This window comes from Ambystoma mexicanum, chromosome 6q (assembly GCF_040938575.1).
Source record: "Ambystoma mexicanum isolate Mex_15411 chromosome 6q, UKY_AmexF1_1, whole genome shotgun sequence".
In the NCBI taxonomy this organism is placed as follows: Eukaryota; Metazoa; Chordata; class Amphibia; order Caudata; family Ambystomatidae; genus Ambystoma; species Ambystoma mexicanum.
Window position 1 is genome coordinate 1630182574 of NC_090937.1, and position 12000 is coordinate 1630194573.

The following is a 12000-nucleotide window of genomic DNA, read 5'->3' on the forward strand; positions in this document are numbered from 1 at the left end:
GCGTTGGTGGTATAGTGGTGAGCATAGCTGCCTTCCAAGCAGTTGACCCGGGTTCGATTCCCGGCCAACGCAGATCAAATCTTTAAATTGTTCAAAATGCATTTTTGGGAAATCAGACTCATGCTGAAAGCAAAGCTGACACACTTTTCGCGAAAATCAAAACCCCATCCAGGAAAGGTTCTTGCATCCTAGTTTCCGCAACTGTCTATCGGTGAGGGGATTGAAGCCAGCAGGGCTCCTGGCCCCTCCCCGACAAAGCCCTGACGAAGGCCTATTCGCCTTGCCCTGACGGGCAAAGGTCCCAGCAGGCCACCGAGCACAGCACCTCAGCCTATTAGAGTGAGGTTTCAGGATCTCTCTCATCCTGTAAACCAACATACTGAGGAAGGTGAAACGTGTGGCTGCGCTCCTCACATGCTGAAGCAGCAGCAGCCCTTTCCCTGAAGCAAAGTTCCTTCATTCCTCCCTCCCATAACCCTTAGCAGGGGATTTATGGTAATTGAGTTGAGTTTCCAAACTGGCCCTTCCTTCCTTCCTTCCCATATCTGCCAGCTCGAGAAGGCTTGTTTTGTTGCACCTGGGAAGTAAAGTATCTATTTGCGAGAGAGAGAGAATGAGAGAGAGAGACAGAGAGAGAGAGACAGAGAGAGAAGGGGAAGGGGTGTTGGCAGTTAGGGTGTGAGCTAGAGAAATGAGGCCTGTCTGCAAAAGGCCATGGGATGGGAGTGCGTGGTTGCAGGTTGTTTGGCTTTGTAAGGGATACTGCCCGCTTCACTCGAAACTGGGTCTAGGGTTGTCGGTTTGTAGGCTGTAAAAGCCCCGAAAAGCTCTCGTTCTCCAGCCAGCAGAGTGGCACAGCGGAAGCGTGCTGGGCCCATAACCCAGAGGTCGATGGATCGAAACCATCCTCTGCTAAGTTTTTTCAAATTATGTTTTTGTGTCATGGCATTAGGGCACAAAGAGCTGTAAGTGCCTGGATGCAATGTCATTCCTTGAACTTGCTGCCTCGTTCCACTCTTGCGCTAAATAGGAGAGGGTCCCAGCCCAGCCAACAAAATGTACTGTTCAATCAAACCAAACTTAAAACCAAGCTCCTTTTTTAAGGGGTCCCGGGGAAATGTTGGGCTGACCGGCAAGACCTCATGATGCGAACTGCTTCTGCGTCAAACGCAAGCTTTTTTCATTCCCAGCCAATGACTTATTCTTATTTCTAAGGGGCGCTCCATCAGATAGTCCAGACAGGCAGGCGTTGGTGGTATAGTGGTGAGCATAGCTGCCTTCCAAGCAGTTGACCCGGGTTCGATTCCCGGCCAACGCAGATCAAATCTTTAAATTGTTCAAAATGCATTTTTTGGAAATCAGACTCATGCTGAAAGCAAAGCTGACACACTTTTCGCGAAAATCAAAACCCCATCCAGGAAAGGTTCTTGCATCCTAGTTTCTGCAACTGTCTATCGGTGAGGGGATTGAAGCGAGCAGGGCTCCTGGCCCCTCCCCGACAAAGCCCTGACGAAGGCCTGACAAAGGCCTATTCGCCTTGCCCTGACGGGCAAAGGTCCCAGCGGGCCACCGAGCACAGCACCTCAGCCTATTAGAGTGAGGTTTCAGGATCTCTCTCATCCTGTAAACCAACATACTGAGGAAGGTGAAACGTGTGGCTGCGCTCCTCACATGCTGAAGCAGCAGCAGCCCTTTCCCTGAAGCAAAGTTCCTTCATTCCTCCCTCCCATAACCCTTAGCAGGGGATTTATGGTAATTGAGTTGAGTTTCCAAACTGGCCCTTCCTTCCTTCCTTCCCATATCTGCCAGCTCGAGAAGGCTTGTTTTGTTGCACCTGGGAAGTAAAGTATTTATTTGCGAGAGAGAGAGAATGAGAGAGAGAGACAGAGAGAGAGAGACAGAGAGAGAAGGGGAAGGGGTGTTGGCAGTTAGGGTGTGAGCTAGAGAAATGAGGCCTGTCTGCAAAAGGCCATGGGATGGGAGTGCGTGGTTGCATGTTGTTTGGCTTTGTAAGGCCTACTGCCCGCTTCACTCGAAACTGGGTCTAGGGTTGTCGGTTTGTAGGCTGTAAAAGCCCAGAAAAGCTCTTGTTCTCCAACCAGCAGAGTGGCGCAGCGGAAGCGTGCTGGACCCATAACCCAGAGGTCGATGGATCGAAACCATCCTCTGCTAAGTTTTTTCAAATTATGTTTTTGTGTCATGGCATTAGGGCACAAAGAGCTGTAAGTGCCTGGATGCAATGTCATTCCTTGAACTTGCTGCCTCGTTCCACTCTTGCGCTAAATAAGAGAGGGTCCCAGCCCAGCCAACAAAATGTACTGTTCAATCAAACCAAACTTAAAACCAAGCTCCTTTTTTAAGGGGTCCCAGGGAAATGTTGGGCTGACCGGCAAGACCTCATGATGCGAACTGCTTCTGCGTCAAACGCAAGCTTTTTTCATTCCCAGCCAATGACTTATTCTTATTTCTAAGGGGCGCTCCATCAGATAGCCCAGACAGGCAGGCGTTGGTGGTATAGTGGTGAGCATAGCTGCCTTCCAAGCAGTGACCCGGGTTCGCTTCCCGGCCAACGCAGATCAAATCTTTAAATTGTTCAAAATGCATTTTTTGGAAATCAGACTCATGCTGAAAGCAAAGCTGACACACTTTTCGTGAAAATCAAAACCCCATCCAGGAAAGGTTCTTGCATCCTAGTTTCTGCAACTGTCTATCGGTGAGGGGATTGAAGCGAGCAGGGCTCCTGGCCCCTCCCCGACAAAGCCCTGACGAAGGCCTGACAAAGGCCTATTCGCCTTGCCCTGACGGGCAAAGGTCCCAGCAGGCCACCGAGCACAGCACCTCAGCCTATTAGAGTGAGGTTTCAGGATCTCTCTCATCCTGTAAACCAACATACTGAGGAAGGTGAAACGTGTGGCTGCGCTCCTCACATGCTGAAGCAGCAGCAGCCCTTTCCCTGAAGCAAAGTTCCTTCATTCCTCCCTCCCATAACCCTTAGCAGGGGATTTATGGTAATTGAGTTGAGTTTCCAAACTGGCCCTTCCTTCCTTCCTTCCCATATCTGCCAGCTCGAGAATGCTTGTTTTGTTGCACCTGGGAAGTAAAGTATCTATTTGCGAGAGAGAGAGAATGAGAGAGAGAGACAGAGAGAGAGAGACAGAGAGAGAAGGGGAAGGGGTGTTGGCAGTTACGGTGTGAGCTAGAGAAATGAGGCCTGTCTGCAAAAGGCCATGGGATGGGAGTGCGTGGTTGCAGGTTGTTTGGCTTTGTAAGGCCTACTGCCCGCTTCACTCGAAACTGGGTCTACGGTTGTCGGTTTGTAGGCTGTAAAAGCCCAGAAAAGCTCTTGTTCTCCAACCAGCAGAGTGGCGCAGCAGAAGCATGCTGGGCCCATAACCCAGAGGTCGATGGATCGAAACCATCCTCTGCTAAGTTTTTTCAAATTATGTTTTTGTGTCATGGCATTAGGGCACAAAGAGCTGTAAGTGCCTGGATTTCAATGTCATTCCTTGAACTTGCTGCCTCGTTCCACTCTTGCGCTAAATAGGAGAGGGTCCCAGCCCAGCCAACAAAATGTACTGTTCAATCAAACCAAACTTAAAACCAAGCTCCTTTTTTAAGGGGTCCCGGGGAAATGTTGGGCTGACCGGCAAGACCTCATGATGCGAACTGCTTCTGCGTCAAACGCAAGCTTTTTTCATTCCCAGCCAATGACTTATTCTTATTTCTAAGGGGCGCTCCATCAGATAGCCCAGACAGGCAGGCTTTGGTGGTATAGTGGTGAGCATAGCTGCCTTCCAAGCAGTTGACCCGGGTTCGATTCCCGGCCAACGCAGATCAAATCTTTAAATTGTTCAAAATGCATTTTTTGGAAATCAGACTCATGCTGAAAGCAAAGCTGACACACTTTTCGTGAAAATCAAAACCCCATCCAGGAAAGGTTCTTGCATCCTAGTTTCTGCAACTGTCTATCGGTGAGGGGATTGAAGCGAGCAGGGCTCCTGGCCCCTCCCCGACAAAGCCCTGACGAAGGCCTGACAAAGGCCTATTCGCCTTGCCCTGACGGGCAAAGGTCCCAGCAGGCCACCGAGCACAGCACCTCAGCCTATTAGAGTGAGGTTTCAGGATCTCTCTCATCCTGTAAACCAACATACTGAGGAAGGTGAAACGTGTGGCTGCGCTCCTCACATGCTGAAGCAGCAGCAGCCCTTTCCCTGAAGCAAAGTTCCTTCATTCCTCCCTCCCATAACCCTTAGCAGGGGATTTATGGTAATTGAGTTGAGTTTCCAAACTGGCCCTTCCTTCCTTCCTTCCCATATCTGCCAGCTCGAGAAGGCTTGTTTTGTTGCACCTGGGAAGTAAAGTATCTATTTGCGAGAGAGAGAGAATGAGAGAGAGAGACAGAGAGAGAGAGACAGAGAGAGAAGGGGAAGGGGTGTTGGCAGTTAGGGTGTGAGCTAGAGAAATGAGGCCTGTCTGCAAAAGGCCATGGGATGGGAGTGCGTGGTTGTAGGTTGTTTGGCTTTGTAAGGCCTACTGCCCGCTTCACTCGAAACTGGGTCTAGGGTTGTCGGTTTGTAGGCTGTAAAAGCCCCGAAAAGCTCTCGTTCTCCAACCAGCAGAGTGGCACAGCGGAAGCGTGCTGGGCCCATAACCCAGAGGTCGATGGATCGAAACCATCCTCTGCTAAGTTTTTTCAAATTATGTTTTTGTGTCATGGCATTAGGGCACAAAGAGCTGTAAGTGCCTGGATGCAATGTCATTCCTTGAACTTGCTGCCTCGTTCCACTCTTGCGCTAAATAGGAGAGGGTCCCAGCCCAGCCAACAAAATGTACTGTTCAATCAAACCAAACTTAAAACCAAGCTCCTTTTTTAAGGGGTCCCGGGGAAATGTTGGGCTGACCGGCAAGACCTCATGATGCGAACTGCTTCTGCGTCAAACGCAAGCTTTTTTCATTCCCAGCCAATGACTTATTCTTATTTCTAAGGGGCGCTCCATCAGAGAGCTCAGACAGGCAGGCGTTGGTGGTATAGTGGTGAGCATAGCTGCTTTCCAAGCAGTTGACCCGGGTTCGATTCCCGGCCAACGCAGATCAAATCTTTAAATTGTTCAAAATGCATTTTTTGGAAATCAGACTCATGCTGAAAGCAAAGCTGACACACTTTTCGCGAAAATCAAAACCCCATCCAGGAAAGGTTCTTGCATCCTAGTTTCTGCAACTGTCTATCGGTGAGGGGATTGAAGCGAGCAGAGCTCCTGGCCCCTCCCCGACAAAGCCCTGACGAAGGCCTGACAAAGGCCTATTCGCCTTGCCCTGACGGACAAAGGTCCCAGCAGGCCACCGAGCACAGCACCTCAGCCTATTAGAGTGAGGTTTCAGGATCTCTCTCATCCTGTAAACCAACATACTGAGGAAGGTGAAACGTGTGGCTGCGCTCCTCACATGCTGAAGCAGCAGCAGCCCTTTCCCTGAAGCAAAGTTCCTTCTTTCCTCCCCCCCATAACCCTTAGCAGGGGATTTATGGTAATTGAGTTGAGTTTCCAAACTGGCCCTTCCTTCCTTCCTTCCAATATCTGCCAGCTCGAGAAGGCTTGTTTTGTTGCACCTGGGAAGTAAAGTATCTACTTGCGAGAGAGAGAGAATGAGAGAGAGAGACAGAGAGAGAGAGACAGAGAGAGAAGGGGAAGGGGTGTTGGCAGTTAGGGTGTGAGCTAGAGAAATGAGGCCTGTCTGCAAAAGGCCATGGGATGGGAGTGCGTGGTTGCAGGTTGTTTGGCTTTGTAAGGCCTACTGCCCGCTTCACTCGAAACTGGGTCTAGGGTTGTCGGTTTGTAGGCTGTAAAAGCCCAGAAAAGCTCTTGTTCTCCAACCAGCAGAGTGGCGCAGCGGAAGCGTGCTGGGCCCATAACCCAGAGGTCGATGGATCGAAACCATCCTCTGCTAAGTTTTTTCAAATTATGTTTTTGTGTCATGGCATTAGGGCACAAAGAGCTGTAAGTGCCTGGATGCAATGTCATTCCTTGAACTTGCTGCCTCGTTCCACTCTTGCGCTAAATAGGAGAGGGTCCCAGCCCAGCCAACAAAATGTACTGTTCAATCAAACCAAACTTAAAACCAAGCTCCTTTTTTAAGGGGTCCCGGGGAAATGTTGGGCTGACCGGCAAGACCTCATGATGCGAACTGCTTCTGCGTCAAACGCAAGCTTTTTTCATTCCCAGCCAATGACTTATTCTTATTTCTAAGGGGCGCTCCATCACATAGCCCAGACAGGCAGGTGTTGGTGGTATAGTGGTGAGCATAGCTGCCTTCCAAGCAGTTGACCCGGGTTCGATTCCCGGCCAACGCAGATCAAATCTTTAAATTGTTCAAAATGCATTTTTGGGAAATCAGACTCATGCTGAAAGCAAAGCTGACACACTTTTCGCGAAAATCAAAACCCCATCCAGGAAAGGTTCTTGCATCCTAGTTTCTGCAACTGTCTATCGGTGAGGGGATTGAAGCGAGCAGGGCTCCTGGCCCCTCCCCGACAAAGCCCTGACGAAGGCCTGACAAAGGCCTATTCGCCTTGCCCTGACGGGCAAAGGTCCCAGCAGGCCACCGAGCACAGCACCTCAGCCTATTAGAGTGAGGTTTCAGGATCTCTCTCATCCTGTAAACCAACATACTGAGGAAGGTGAAACGTGTGGCTGCGCTCCTCACATGCTGAAGCAGCAGCTGCCCTTTCCCTGAAGCAAAGTTCCTTCATTCCTCCCTCCCATAACCCTTAGCAGGGGATTTATGGTAATTGAGTTGAGTTTCCAAACTGGCCCTTCCTTCCTTCCTTCCCATATCTGCCAGCTCGAGAAGGCTTGTTTTGTTGCACCTGGGAAGTAAAGTATCTATTTGCGAGAGAGAGAGAATGAGAGAGAGAGACAGAGAGAGAGAGACAGAGAGAGAAGGGGAAGGGGTGTTGGCAGTTAGGGTGTGAGCTAGAGAAATGAGGCCTGTCTGCAAAAGGCCATGGGATGGGAGTGCATGGTTGCAGGTTGTTTGGCTTTGTAAGGCCTACTGCCCGCTTCACTCGAAACTGGGTCTAGGGTTGTCGGTTTGTAGGCTGTAAAAGCCCAGAAAAGCTCTTGTTCTCCAACCAGCAGAGTGGCGCAGCGGAAGCGTGCTGGGCCCATAACCCAGAGGTCGATGGATGGGCCCATAACCCAGAGGTCGATGGATCGAAACCATCCTCTGCTAAGTTTTTTCAAATTATGTTTTTGTGTCATGGCATTAGGGCACAAAGAGCTGTAAGTGCCTGGATGCAATGTCATTCCTTGAACTTGCTGCCTCGTTCCACTCTTGCACTAAATAGGAGAGGGTCCCAGCCCAGCCAACAAAATGTACTGTTCAATCAAACCAAACTTAAAACCAAGCTCCTTTTTTAAGGGGTCCCGGGGAAATGTTGGGCTGACCGGCAAGACCTCATGATGCGAACTGCTTCTGCGTCAAACGCAAGCTTTTTTCATTCCCAGCCAAAGACTTATTCTTATTTCTAAGGGGCGCTCCATCACATAGCCCAGACAGGCAGGCGTTGGTGGTATAGTGGTGAGCATAGCTGCCTTCCAAGCAGTTGACCCGGGTTCGATTCCCGGCCAACGCAGATCAAATCTTTAAATTGTTCAAAATGCATTTTTGGGAAATCAGACTCATGCTGAAAGCAAAGCTGACACACTTTTCGCGAAAATCAAAACCCCATCCAGGAAAGGTTCTTGCATCCTAGTTTCCGCAACTGTCTATCGGTGAGGGGATTGAAGCGAGCAGGGCTCCTGGCCCCTCCCCGACAAAGCCCTGACGAAGGCCTATTCGCCTTGCCCTGACGGGCAAAGGTCCCAGCAGGCCACCGAGCACAGCACCTCAGCCTATTAGAGTGAGGTTTCAGGATCTCTCTCATCCTGTAAACCAACATACTGAGGAAGGTGAAACGTGTGGCTGCGCTCCTCACATGCTGGAGCAGCAGCAGCCCTTTCCCTGAATCAAAGTTCCTTCATTCCTCCCTCCCATAACCCTTAGCAGGGGATTTATGGTAATTGAGTTGAGTTTCCAAACTGGCCCTTCCTTCCTTCTTTCCCATATCTGCCAGCTCGAGAAGGCTTGTTTTGTTGCACCTGGGAAGTAAAGCATCTATTTGCGAGAGAGAGAGAATGAGAGAGAGAGACAGAGAGAGAGAGACAGAGAGAGAAGGGGAAGGGGTGTTGGCAGTTAGGGTCTGAGCTAGAGAAATGAGGCCTGTCTGCAAAAGGCCATGGGATGGGAGTGCGTGGTTGCAGGTTGTTTGGCTTTGTAAGGGATACTGCCCGCTTCACTCGAAACTGGGTCTAGGGTTGTCGGTTTGTAGGCTGTAAAAGCCCAGAAAAGCTCTTGTTCTCCAACCAGCAGAGTGGCGCAGCGGAAGCATGCTGGGCCCATAACCCAGAGGTCGATGGATCGAAACCATCCTCTGCTAAGTTTTTTCAAATTATGTTTTTGTGTCATGGCATTAGGGCACAAAGAGCTGTAAGTGCCTGGATGCAATGTCATTCCTTGAACTTGCTGCCTCGTTCCACTCTTGCGCTAAATAGGAGAGGGTCCCAGCCCAGCCAACAAAATGTACTGTTCAATCAAACCAAACTTAAAACCAAGCTCCTTTTTTAAGGGGTCCCGGGGAAATGTTGGGCTGACCGGCAAGACCTCATGATGCGAACTGCTTCTGCGTCAAACGCAAGCTTTTTTCATTCCCAGCCAATGACTTATTCTTATTTCTAAGGGGCGCTCCATCAGATAGCCCAGACAGGCAGGCGTTAGTGGTATAGTGGTGAGCATAGCTGCCTTCCAAGCAGTTGACCCGGGTTCGATTCCCGGCCAACGCAGATCAAATCTTTAAATTGTTCAAAATGCATTTTTTGGAAATCAGACTCATGCTGAAAGCAAAGCTGACACACTTTTCGTGAAAATCAAAACCCCATCCAGGAAAGGTTCTTGCATCCTAGTTTCTGCAACTGTCTATCGGTGAGGGGATTGAAGCGAGCAGGGCTCCTGGCCCCTCCCCGACAAAGCCCTGACGAAGGCCTGACAAAGGCCTATTCGCCTTGCCCTGACGGGCAAAGGTCCCAGCAGGCCACCGAGCACAGCACCTCAGCCTATTAGAGTGAGGTTTCAGGATCTCTCTCATCCTGTAAACCAACATACTGAGGAAGGTGAAACGTGTGGCTGCGCTCCTCACATGCTGAAGCAGCAGCAGCCCTTTCCCTGAAGCAAAGTTCCTTCATTCCTCCCTCCCATAACCCTTAGCAGGGGATTTATGGTAATTGAGTTGAGTTTCCAAACGGGCCCTTCCTTCCTTCCTTCCCATATCTGCCAGCTCGAGAAGGCTTGTTTTGTTGCACCTGGGAAGTAAAGTATCTATTTGCGAGAGAGAGAGAATGAGAGAGAGAGACAGAGAGAGAGAGACAGTGAGAGAAGGGGAAGGGGTGTTGGCAGTTAGGGTGTGAGCTAGAGAAATGAGGCCTGTCTGCAAAAGGCCATGGGATGGGAGTGCGTGGTTGCAGGTTGTTTGGCTTTGTAAGGCCTACTGCCCGCTTCACTCGAAACTGGGTCTAGGGTTGTCGGTTTGTAGGCTGTAAAAGCCCAGAAAAGCTCTTGTTCTCCAACCAGCAGAGTGGCGCAGCGGAAGCGTGCTGGGCCCATAATCCAGAGGTCGATGGATCGAAACCATCCTCTGCTAAGTTTTTTCAAATTATGTTTTTGTGTCATGGCATTAGGGCACAAAGAGCTGTAAGTGCCTGGATGCAATGTCATTCCTTGAACTTGCTACCTCGTTCCACTCTTGCGCTAAATAGGAGAGGGTCCCAGCCCAGCCAACAAAATGTACTGTTCAATCAAACCAAACTTAAAACCAAGCTCCTTTTTTAAGGGGTCCCGGGGAAATGTTGGGCTGACCGGCAAGACCTCATGATGCGAACTGCTTCTGCGTCAAACGCAAGCTTTTTTCATTCCCAGCCAATGACTTATTCTTATTTCTAAGGGGCGCTCCATCACATAGCCCAGACAGGCAGGCGTTGGTGGTATAGTGGTGAGCATAGCTGCCTTCCAAGCAGTTGACCGGGGTTCGATTCCCGGCCAACGCAGATCAAATCTTTAAATTGTTCAAAATACATTTTTGGGAAATCAGACTCATGCTGAAAGCAAAGCTGACACACTTTTCGCGAAAATCAAAACCCCATCCAGGAAAGGTTCTTGCATCCTAGTTTCTGCAACTGTCTATCGGTGAGGGGATTGAAGCGAGCAGGGCTCCTGGCCCCTCCCCGACAAAGCACTGACGAAGGCCTATTCGCCTTGCCCTGACGGGCAAAGGTCCCAGCAGGCCACCGAGCACAGCTCCTCAGCCTATTAGAGTGAGGTTTCAGGATCTCTCTCATCCTGTAAACCAACATACTGAGGAAGGTGAAACGTGTGGCTGCGCTCCTCACATGCTGAAGCAGCAGCAGCCCTTTACCTGAAGCAAAGTTCCTTCATTCCTCCCTCCGATAACCCTTAGCAGGGGATTTATGGTAATTGAGTTGAGTTTCCAAACTGGCCCTTCCTTCCTTCCTTCCCATATCTGCCAGCTCGAGAAGGCTTGTTTTGTTGCACCTGGGAAGTAAAGTATCTATTTGCGAGAGAGAGAGAATGAGAGAGAGAGACAGAGAGAGAGAGACAGAGAGAGAAGGGGAAGGGGTGTTGGCAGTTAGGGTGTGAGCTAGAGAAATGAGGCCTGTCTGCAAAAGGCCATGGGATGGGAGTGCGTGGTTGCAGGTTGTTTGGCTTTGTAAGGCCTACTGCCCGCTTCACTCGAAACTGGGTCTATGGTTGTCGGTTTGTAGGCTGTAAAAGCCCAGAAAAGCTCTTCTCTCCAACCAGCAGAGTGGCGCAGCGGAAGCGTGCTGGGCCCATAACCCAGAGGTCGATGGATCGAAACCATCCTCTGCTAAGTTTTTTCAAATTATGTTTTTGTGTCATGGCATTAGGGCACAAAGAGCTGTAAGTGCCTGGATGCAATGTCATTCCTTGAACTTGCTGCCTCGTTCCACTCTTGCGCTAAATAGGAGAGGGTCCCAGCCCAGCCAACAAAATGTACTGTTCAATCAAACCAAACTTAAAACCAAGCTCCTTTTTTAAGGGGTCCCGGGGAAATGTTGGGCTGACCGGCAAGACCTCATGATGCGAACTGCTTCTGCGTCAAACGCAAGCTTTTTTCATTCCCAGCCAATGACTTATTCTTATTTCTAAGGGGCGCTCCATCAGATAGCCCAGACAGGCAGGCGTTGATGGTATAGTGGTGAGCATAGCTGCCTTCCAAGCAGTTGACCCGGGTTCGATTCCCGGCCAACGCAGATCAAATCTTTAAATTGTTCAAAATGCATTTTTTGGAAATCAGACTCATGCTGAAAGCAAAGCTGACACACTTTTCGTGAAAATCAAAACCCCATCCAGGAAAGGTTCTTGCATCCTAGTTTCTGCAACTGTCTATCGGTGAGGGGATTGAAGCGAGCAGGGCTCCTGGCCCCTCCCCGACAAAGGCCTGACAAAGGCCTATTCGCCTTGCCCTGACGGGCAAAGGTCCCAGCAGGCCACCGAGCACAGCACCTCAGCCTATTAGAGTGAGGTTTCAGGATCTCTCTCATCCTGTAAACCAACATACTGAGGAAGGTGAAACGTGTGGCTGTGCTCCTCACATGCTGAAGCAGCAGCAGCCCTTTCCCTGAAGCAAAGTTCCTTCATTCCTCCCTCCCATAACCCTTAGCAGGGGATTTATGGTAATTGAGTTGAGTTTCCAAACTGGCCCTTCCTTCCTTCCTTCCCATATCTGCCAGCTCGAGAAGGCTTGTTTTGTTGCACCTGGGAAGTAAAGTATCTATTTGCGAGAGAGAGAGAATGAGAGAGAGAGACAGAGAGAGAGAGAGACAGAGAGAGAAGGGGAAGGGGTGTTGGCAGTTAGGGTGTGAGCTAGAGAAA

General features: G+C 50.0%; 3 non-coding genes across 3 annotated transcripts; all 3 read left to right on the forward strand.

Moving 5' to 3' along the window:
* On the forward strand, window positions 1-72 carry TRNAG-UCC (transfer RNA glycine (anticodon UCC)). Its single transcript has one exon. It is a non-coding gene; the product is annotated as a tRNA-Gly (tRNA).
* Window positions 73-1246: 1174 nt separating this feature from the next.
* On the forward strand, window positions 1247-1318 carry TRNAG-UCC (transfer RNA glycine (anticodon UCC)). Its single transcript has one exon. It is a non-coding gene; the product is annotated as a tRNA-Gly (tRNA).
* A 6240-nt stretch (window positions 1319-7558) lies between these two features.
* Window positions 7559-7630, forward strand: TRNAG-UCC (transfer RNA glycine (anticodon UCC)). Its single transcript has one exon. It is a non-coding gene; the product is annotated as a tRNA-Gly (tRNA).
* The last annotated feature ends 4370 nt before the right edge of the window (window positions 7631-12000 follow it).